General features: G+C 41.6%; 1 pseudogene; it reads right to left on the reverse strand.

The window, feature by feature from the left end:
• Nucleotides 1–10,221: 10,221 nt before the first annotated feature.
• On the reverse strand, nt 10,222–10,661 carry LOC104006573 (dnaJ homolog subfamily C member 24-like; annotated as a pseudogene).
• Nucleotides 10,662–10,942: the final 281 nt, after the last annotated feature.

A 10,942-nucleotide genomic window follows, 5' to 3' on the forward strand; every position in this document is an offset into this window, starting at 1 on the left:
AGTCCGGCCCTCCACCAGGCTCAGCCCAAGAGCACCTATCTTCATGAAGCCTTCTCTTGACTCAAGTGAACCAAATGTCCCATTTGCCAGGGACAGCCTGGGTTTACACTTACTGTCCATTCTATTTATCAGTAGTACCCCCTGTCACTCAAGCATCCCAGTTTGGATGATAACTGGGATGAGTGTCCTCTTACTTTCTTACCCCAAATCCTCAGATGCATGCACCCATCAGAATCACACTGTTTCATGGGGCACAAACCCACCTTCCTGGGATTTGGCAGTTACCCAGGGAATGGAGGCCACATCTCCTTTCTTTTCTCCTGGGTACTCCACAGCCCTTGGCCCCAGCCTGGCCATGCAGAGGTACCCCTAGAGCTGGTTAAAAAGCATGACCCTGGCCTAGGCACTTGGCTGTGCAACCTGGTTGTTGTATAAAACTAGTCAAATCATAAGTAAATTGGCAAATAACCAATATTTGAGGACAGTTTCAGCATCTGTGGGTTGGGAGATAGTGGAATGGCTCAGAACATCCTCATCATATGAGAAAAGAGTAACCAAATAAATGTTCACACAATACCATCACCGTGCCGCCTTTGTCCCAAGACTTAAAATAAATACTGTCAGGAACAGTAAAACTTGCAGGATGAATGAACAAATATATGTACAAATGAGCAACTGAACAGGGGAAACCTCCGTCTCTAGTTGCACTCTGCGCTCACAGAGCCTCTCTCTTCTGAGCCTCATGGCCTCTCCAGATTCTGGTTGGATGTGCACGTGGTCGTGTTCTCAGTCAGAGAATTTAAGTACCAAAGAGCAGTACAACCCCTGTTGGGTCCCAGTGCTGGGAAAATGGAGGCCCAGGTTCCCAGGGAGCTCTGTCTCTGGAGGAAGAAGGAAAGCATTTGGGATGGGATGCAGCTTGAAGACCAACCAGTTTCTCTGGTTGGACACTTCATTCCATGGACTTTGGGCACATTGGGCAGTTTCTAATACACTGTGTGAGGCAGAGGCTAGATGGAAACCCAGCCCCCACCTAAAAAGAGCAAGAACAGCCTGACTCAGGAGCCTGCAGTACAGAAGGAAAGGCACTAACTGGAAATCCAGAGAGGAGGGAAGGAGAGCCAGGAGCTCTTACCCGGGTGGCCGCTGAAAGGGCCAGGGATGGAGGGTGCGAGGGGCCCCACCAACCCAACAGACTTGCTAGCTAGCACCAGGTCTCTTCCCATGGGAAAAGGCCACTGTTCCTCCCATATGTAGGAGCACACAGTGCTCAGAACTCCAGAAAGAAAGGACTGTTCCTTTGTACTCTGCCAACCTACTGGTGACAGACACAGAGCTGAGCACTGTGATTATAGAGAAGAAACAACCGTCATTGAGAACTTCCTGATCTGATCTAGTTTTCTAGGTCATGGACTCTTTGGGAAAACACAAAAACCATGATCGCTGCCCCCTCCAAAATACTTTCGTGTGATACAAACCCCTTCCTGCATTCCATTTCGTGGACTGACCTTCCAAGGCCCAACCATGGGTGCTGGGTGAAGAACCCTTGGGCTTAGAGGAAAAATGGTGGAAGGACAGGAGTGCTGCCATGTGCTGGGCTCAGGGCTTTAACTCTTCTCACAACAGCACACAGAGATGTTGGCTTCATTTCACAGATGAGAAAACTGATGACAGCTCAGAGAGGTGACATAACTGACCCAAGGTCACACGGCTACAAAATACCCCGCCCAGGGCTTTGCACTATTCTCTCCATCCCCAGGCCGCCCAAGAACAAGTGCCATACAAGGGGCTATGTGACAACCAGAAGGATGAGCTATCCTATTCGGAGCAGGCAGTTAAACTCCACTGAGGCCAACTCAGAGCTGTAACTCCCCATCACCATGCGATTTATGCAGACGTTTCCCATTAGCTCTAATGGATGTGGGGAGCATAAATTCCAGGGCACAACTCCAGACAGGCTCTTGTGATCTGAATGCCACTAAAATCAATGGCATCGTCCAGTATTGATATGGCAATTGTGGTGCTTTATAAGTAGGCCTGTGGGGTTGGAAGGAGAAGCAGCGTGGGCCCTGCTGCTGCAGCCTGTCTCCATGGTGCCCCATCTGGTGGGAATGGTGCCCCTAGATAGGCAGTCTGGCAGAGTGGGTCGAGAGCTGATTTCAGAGCTGGGTTGACTGGGTTCAAATCCTGGCCCCAGCTCTTTCCAGCCACGTGACTTGGCAAGCTATTGAAGTGCTCTGAAACTCATTCCCAACATCTGTAAAGTGGGGATTAATGAGTTAACACGGGTAATCCCTGAGAACAGTGCCTGGCTCCAAGGTAAAATTTCACTTTGAGAAACACAAAAGGCCTGCAAAGGTCACTTCCAAGGGAACCTCCCCACTGGGTTACAAACCCAAGCTGAGGCTAGAGCTATCAGGTTGCTCATGGATTTGTCCTGGAGACCTTCTAAGCAGATGTCAGCACTGAAGTCCAGTTGGCTTAAGGGCCAGGATTCCCAAGGGGGCCACTTTGAAGGCCTATGCCCACGACGCTGTGTGGCATCTGGAGGGTCAGGAGGGAGAGTGAATGGCTGCCCAGCTCAGTCCCTGCAGGAGGTCCAGGCCGTGTGTGATTCTTGTAGCCATCCTACTTCCTTCTCTCCCCCGCCACGGGATAGATGAGCACTTAAGAAGCTGGTGCTGAGACCCACTAGAAGGCCAGAATTCCATCCTACTCTTGACAGCATAACCAAATCAACATTTCAATCAATATTTTGAAAAAGAAATATACAAAGAGATCCTGTTATCCTAGGATAACAGGTACCAGAAACAGAGCCACAGCAAATCCACACAAGACATGTACAAAACCCATAGTGAAGGGTGAAGAAAAGTTTTATTGAGACTTTATCTTAAAAATTAAGATAAATTTATAAAGATATGTTTACTTTTATCTTATATTTTAAAATCTATGTGATAATTGCAACTCTGCTAATTATTAGAATGAATAAAGAATAAATTATGAGTTGGTATAATCATCTAACATTTGCTTTAGACAAACCCATAAAAAAGCAAAGCAAATTGCATGATCTGATAGGAAGGAAATAGCTCAGGACCTGCCTTGCCTGGCTTCAGCTGCCCTAAGGCTGCCAGGCTACCCCTTGCTGCAAGATCCAGATCTGACTGATGGTACCTTTGCACTGTAGAAAGCAGCACCCAGTGGTGATGCAGAGAACTTGAGATTGAAAGAGAGACAATAAAAGTTCCCAGGATTCCCAAAAAGCAGGATAGATACACTGAATCAAGAAGCCATGAGGTCAAGCTAGCTACCAGACAGCTTTTGGAGGATCCTTCCATCTTCCCAGGATACCCCCTGTCTGGGCCAGTCCAACCCCCAAATAGGGAGCTTCATCTGGCTATGCAAACCAAGCCACTGGGTCCTGGGTGGGAGGGGATGGGAAGTGTCAAGTCCTTGATCTCTCTGTCTAAGCAAGATCTCAGAATTTTGGAGAAGAGAAACAACCAGACTAGAAGAGATGGGATAGCTCATTTTCTTCCAACGTTGAAACTAGGGAAGTAGCAAGAGTGAAGTCATTTCAATCCATCATACACTGTAGTGTTGGGCAATGCACAGCCACACGTCGGCTCTCCCATAAACCTGGCCACAAAGGGAGCCCGGACGCTGAACCCTTCTTACAGCTAGAACCCTGGAGACACAGAGCTGCAGCCAGGGTTTTTCTCACAGCAACAAGGCACTCTCCAGGAGGGAGACCCTTGCTTTTCACAGACCCTTGTCCACTGACCCACAGAAGAGGTGAGAAACTGGACACAGCACCAAGGGCTCATCTGGGCGCTGGGTTTGAATCACACAATAATGATCTGGGCAGAGGGTGCTCCACAAAGACATGCCTCCAGCTCAGCCCAGCCCAGACACACATGGAGAGAGAAAAAAATAAAATACCAGATGTGGCTGTTGTCCAACATGGCCCCCCGTCTCTGGCAATGTAAAATAACCTTTGCTTATCAAGCCCTTTCTACAAACCAGGCCCTGGGCTCCCTTTAATCTTCTCATCAACTCTATGACTCACTTACTCATTTGACAAATGTGAGAGCTCAAATGCACTCCTGGACAGTGGTGTAGCCCCAGATTCTAACTCATGCCAAGCCCACGCTCTTAACCCTGAAGCCCGGCGATCTCACCAGGAAGCTGAGAGCTCTGTAGATCAGATGCCTGGAACAGTGTCTGGTACAGAGGAGGTACTCAAAAATACTCGATGCCTCTTTGCTGTGTCTTCACTTCACAACAACCTGGAGAATTGAAAAACCTTGGCAGATAATCTAAGCTTCGTAAAACTTCTGCCAAGCTGTGATGTGTGAGTAAATCTTGACTGTGGGCTCTTGAAGGTAGGAACTGAGTCAGATCCTTTACTCTCCCAGAACACCATATGCCTCCCCTGCTCTGCGTGGAAGTGTGGTCCTGTGATTAATTAAGTCATGCCTGTCTCCTCCACTGGGATATGTGTTACCCCAGCATCATCTCATGATTGACACACAGTGGGCAACAATGGATATTCCTTGAATGAAGAGGATAATAACCAGCAAGGAGGCTGGTGTGCCTGGATCTCGGCCAGGAAGACAGTGAGCTCCAGAAATGAGACTTATGCACCAGCTGGGTCCCCCAGACATTCCTTATGCCCTTGAGTTTCCTCATCTCTTCAGGATCTCTCCATGGGATCAGGACAGTCTTGGCTTCCTGGTTCAGCCACCTTCAGCATAGACATTACTCAGTCAAATCGTCAAAATATTCCTCAGTCATTTAAATATGAAAATTTTGTCCTGAACTGAAGAAAATGCTCTAAAAAATTGTGTTGTCTTTCAAATGAGCAGATTCCCTAAATTATGAAAGCAAACAAATTAGGATAGAAGATCTCCAAATAATTGCATAAACTCCAATTTCCTATGTTTTAATATAAACATCAAAATAATAAACTCACACACATACAGGGAGAAAAAATATCCAGCTTGATGCTGTTGCAGTCTTTAGAAGCTGAAACCTAAATGACTAAATTGGCAGTTTATTAACAGGAAAATTATGCTAAGTAGCTTCATGTTGATATCAAGAATTTTATGCAGCGAGTTATGGCGTGGTACCCTGAGTGCTTCATTTGCATTTTCTCATTTAGAGAGAACAATGGCTCCAAATGAGTGCATCATGTTCACATTACAAACCCAAGAACATTTGCACAGACAGAAAGGCATATCTTGATACCATAGTGATTAAGCCTTTTGTTCATTATGCTTCAGCATAGACTTAGGGGAAAGAGGGCAGATTAACTTTACTTAGGCTGGTAATGAAGGGGCCTGGGCCAGAGCTCTTAAACTTCTCAAAGGACAAGCAGCCACAGCCCACAGGACTCTTTATTTTTCAGGACTCCCCTGTTTGATTTTGCTCAATGAGGACTGGGAGCTGTGTAATAGGTAAGTAAATGCACACCCTACTTCACATCGTGGAATGCCTTGCGAAATCCCAAACATTGCAAAGAATAGGAAGGAGACTCTCATGCAGCCCACACCTGCTAAACCTGGGCTGCTTTGCTTTCCCCACTCAGCTCCACAGAGTGGGTACTTCCCAGGCCCTGGCTTGTTCAACCAATGCTTATTGAAAACACACATTTATTGAGTATCCTCATTGTGCTTAGTCCTCGGCTGAGTGAAGGAGCAGAAGAAAGCACCCTGCCGGCTCCTTAAGAGTTCAAGAAAGAATTCTTAGATGTGCAGCACTGCTAGAAATCATGTGGTCATCGATAAGCAAGTGCTGGTTCAAATGCTGTTAAAATGTCCAAATGTAAGTGCAGTTAATCAGGCCATGTACCATGGAAGAATCGTTGGAAGAAGTAACACTTGACTGAGTGTCTAAGAATGGATCCAATTTTTAGCTCATCCAGCAAGAAAATGGAAGGTATTCCAGATGGAAGAAACTGCACAAGCAAAAGTATAGAAGGACAAGTGAGCTTAGAATCTGATGTAGACCATCAGGAAGAGTCGTGTTCATTCATGCAGGCTTATTTTCTCAAAACCACAGGCCATCAGCAGAGATGTGCCTCATCAGTTTATATAAGTTTATATAAGAATATATATATATATATATTCTTATATAAACTTAACCTGTTCAAGACTTAACATGGCAGAAATAATGCTGTGTGTTTGCCAAATTTCATTTCATACCCCTCCTTAACTGGGAACATGTTAAACTGTGTTTTAAGCTTCCCTGCAGTCAGGCAGGACCATGGAACTACTTCTGTGTAAAAGATATTAACTTTTGTCATTTAATCACATGGAGATTTGGAGGGTGCTTGTCACTGTGGTATAACTTATTTTATCTTGACTAATACATTGGAAAAACCATATTCTTTACTTGAATTCTGACGTCATAAATTTATACAATCATTCAAAAAATATTTAAGAGCCCACTGTGTGCCAGGTACATTAGGCATCGGGAACACAGGAGTGAGCAAAACAATAGTCTCTTATAGTTAAATGGAAATCATTCCCAGATATTAGCTTTTATGAATCACAGAAACAAATTCCATTTTTAAAAAAGGGAAACTTTAGACACAACATTTCTTAAATTACTGAATTGGAATAATAGCCTCCAACCCAGTATTTCATTCAGTCCAAGTATTTGTCCCTTGGCCAATGGCCAGTTGGACTTTTGGCAAATCCCTTATCTGGTTCCTAAAAATCAGGAGTCTGTCCTGAGCCAGAATGACCCATCAGGCAGCACCTCTCTGGCCTGTAAATAGTTTCTTCTGACTCCCATCACAGAGCAAAAATCTGGGGGTTCATCATCACAGACAACTATTCAAACTAGTTAAACGTTAGAAGCAATCCAATTAGGAATTGACTATTTCTGACCTTTAACTAGTTTGAACAGTTAAAATTCCAACAGTTGAGTGGATAAGCAAACTGGTATATCCATACGATGGAATACTATGCCGCAATAAAAAGAGCCCTTATACTCGTTATAGGGTCCTAATTTTAGAACTTCAAAAGAGGCCTGTGAGAACAACATTTGTTTTCTCCAGGACAATACTAGTATTTCATTAGGATGGCAGAAATATGCTGATTGTTTTAAATTTGATTGGTACTATTTTGTTTTTTAGAAGTTCTTTATTTGGGTATAATTTACATAGAGTAAAATGCACATATTTTAAGCATAATGTTGATGCATTTTGATAAATTTCCACTCTCGAGTAACCAGCAACTGCAATCAAAATACAGAAAGTCTCCATCACAGCCAAACGTTCCTTAATGCCCCATCCCAGTCAATCCCACCAACCCCAGGGCAAACAATAATCTGCTTTCTGTGGCCATAGATTAGATTTGTCTTTCCCAGAGGTTCAGATAAATAAAACATTACAGTACCTATTCTTTTATGTCTAGCTTCTTTCATTCAGCATAATGTTTTTAAGTGTCGTCCATGTCATTACATCTATCAGTAGTTCATTCCTTTTTATTGCTGAGTAGTACTGCATCATGCGGATACACCATACTGTCTATTCATTTATCTGTGTATGGACATTAGGATTGTTGCCAGTTTTTAACTATGAATAAAGCTGCTATGAACTTTCATGCATACCTTTTAGGGTAAACATGTGTTCATTTCACTTGGGTAAATACCTAGAAGTGAAATTGATGTGTATTTTTAACTTTATAAGAAACTGCCCAACTGTTTTACAAAGTGGTCGTATCATTGTACATTCTCACCAACAAGGTATGAGAATTCCAGTTGCTCCATATTCTCTCCAATATTTAGTTTGTTTGTTTGTTTGTCTTTTGTTTTTTGTTTTTTTTTTTGAGATGGAGTCTCACTCTGTCACCCAGGCTAGAGTGCAGTGGCACAATCTTGGCTCACTACAACTTCCGCCTCCCGGGTTCAAGCGATTCTCTTGCCTCAGCCTCCCGAGTGGTGTGTGCCACCATCCCCAGCCAATTTTTGACATTTTTAGTAGAGACAAGGTTTCACTATGTTGGCCAGGGTGGTCTCAAACTCCTGATCTCGTGATCCGCCTGCCTCGGCCTCCCAAAATGCTGGGATTACAGGCATGAGACACTGCACTTAGCCAGTATTCTTTTCATTGTAGCTACTCTAAAGAATATGTAGTGGTCTCTCCTTGTGGCTTTATTTTTACTCATGCATAGGTCTTCACACACTACACACATGTAATTCATTGTATAATGTCTGAATGTTCCAAACTTTAGAGTTTAAATACATATACTCATGCAAGTTTATTTTCTAATGTCTTATTTTGATGTAGAAAATTTTATTCTTGATTGACAAAGAAAGCATTTAATTATCTCACAGGGAGAAGAGGGAAAAAGAAAATAGAGAAAGGGAAATATGATGATGTCATAACATCATTTTCATTAATTGTCTTCAACCACATTTTGATTTTACAGATTTGGCCTCTGAGTGATTTTGGATTTCTATGTGACAGCCCTAACGGCCACAGATTTTCACATAATCAGCAAGCATTTACTCTTGTGACTTGATTATTACCTCCTATTCAAGTAAATGTATTACTGCCATTGAAACCATGTACTTACCAATAAGCTATTTGCTGTTCAGTTTTAGTTCTTTTTAATTGCTAAATGTAAAGAATAAGCAACATATATTCTACAAGCTATATTAGTTCAAAATATATAAATAAAATGTAATCCAAAATAAGTCATTTAACTTTATGATAGATATAAAAATATTTTGGGGGGAAAACCTGGATGACTGCTTCACTTTTGAATTTTTGGTTTTATAGATATAGTGAAAGTAATCTTCTGTTTTTGAATATCTCTTATGCTTTGGCTACATTTACAAGTCAGAGTAGTAACTATTCTTACTTACAAATCCAATCTGACAATGCTAAGAGTTGGACTTAAGAAAAAGCTGCTAAATTACATGCTTAGTACACACATTTGAAGTAAAAAGTTTCAGTGATTCTATAAAGGATCCCTTAAAATTATTTAAATGAGTTCTTACTTGAACTGTACACAGAATATTAAATATATAGAAAAATAAATCTTTAAGGGGTCTACAGTCTGCTATGGCCAATAATAATACATTATAAAAGTCCATTTGAGGCCAGGCGCGATGGCTCACACCTGCAATCCCAGCACTTTGGGAGGCCGAGGCAGGTGGATCACCTGAGGTCGGGAGTTCAAAACCAGACTAACCAACATGGGGAAACCCCATCTCTACTAAAAATACAAAAAAAATTAGCCAGGCATAGTGGCACATGCCTGTAATCCCAGCTACTCAAGAGGCTGAGGCAGGAGAATTGCTTGAACCCGGGAGACAGTGGTTGCAGTGAGCCAAGATCATGCCATTGCACTCTAGCCTGGGCAACAGGAGCAAAACTCCGTCTAAAAAAAAAAAAAAAAAAAAAAAAAAAGTCCATTTGATTATATTAGCAATGAAATAGTTCCTTATTTATAAATATAGGCATTAATACTATATCTTAATACTCTGAAAAAGAAAAGTAGTATGCCAATTTTCAATTATTTTTATAAAGCTCCCATGTCCTATATTACATTAAATTGAAGATGGCAGTATTCATGAGTTTGGAAATACAGGATAAGATTGGAGTCAAGTCTTCTGACTCTAAAGCTATTTTTCTTCCTAGAGTTGCCACTTCACTTTCTTTATTAACTTTGAAATAACCTTGTGAATATCCACATTCAAGCTTCATTATGGGAGAACTGGCTTCACACGTATCCACAAAGATTCTAATTTAAGTTTAATGACCATAGAATTGGAGATAGGTGTATAACAGGCCTATAACTTTAGCAGCAAGAAATATCATCTGTTAGATCAGAAACTTAGTAACTATAAAGGCATGCAATGATACTGTTACCCACTAAAAAAGGAGATGCTTATAGTAGGAAAAAGAAAATTGTCATTTTGTATCAAGGAGAAAATGAAATAATAAAGTCCTTTGGAATGCACTAAATATAATTTGTAATTCAAGTTCTTTTTGTGGCAACCTGTAAATACAAACTATCAATACATGTAAATAACTAAATTCGTTTTCTATTAATCTGAGGTGGACTTTGCTTGACAATCATATTTTCATTGAAAATGATAGGGCTAACAAAAATAGAATGTATTTCCTTGAATGGTCAAAGCTCAGATGGCCTCTCCTCACCATGTCCAAATACACAGGTCAAGGATTCCGAGTAGTGAAAAATTTTACCAATAATGAAGAAGTTCTGTAATTAGTGAACATGTATCACAAGAAAATAGGTTAACTTCCTCTGCTTCATCCTTGGAAACACTGTGTTTTCTACCACATTGGCAACTTGGGGAAAAAGAATCATCATCTTTTTTCCAAGGCACTTTTTCAAGATATAGTTGAGCATCTATTGGTTCCATATTTCTTAGATCATCTTCATGTCACTGAGTATCATACTCTTTTTTTCTCTTCATTCCCTAGAATTTTCCATGCCTGATCAATTTCAACGACTTTCTGTATACAGTCCTCCACTATTCCTGCTGGCACATCTGTACTTTGTTAATCTGAATGCTGCTTTAATACAAGTTTTTCATACTTTAGTTTTAGGTTTGACACATTTGGGTCTGCCCCCAAAAATGCTATACCAATTATTTTTTGGCATCAGCTCAAATGCCATTATCCATTGAATAAGAACTGGGCCTTCTCAGATGAGCAAGCTTCATATAGCAGTCACCAGTGCGCACTCTTTGCCTGCCACTGGCCGGAACTCAAAACCAGCTTCTCCTCTTTGAGGTTTTAATTTGCATTTTCCTAGTGATTAATCCTGTTGAACATCTTTTTATGTGTTTGTTAGCCACTCACATATTTATTGTGTGTGAAACAATTGCTCAAATATCTTTTGCCCATCTTTTTTACCCTCTACCCACAACAATTTGTTTTTTATGTCACAATTTACAT

Source organism: Pan troglodytes, chromosome 4 (assembly GCF_028858775.2).
Source record: "Pan troglodytes isolate AG18354 chromosome 4, NHGRI_mPanTro3-v2.0_pri, whole genome shotgun sequence".
Classification (NCBI taxonomy): Eukaryota; Metazoa; Chordata; class Mammalia; order Primates; family Hominidae; genus Pan; species Pan troglodytes.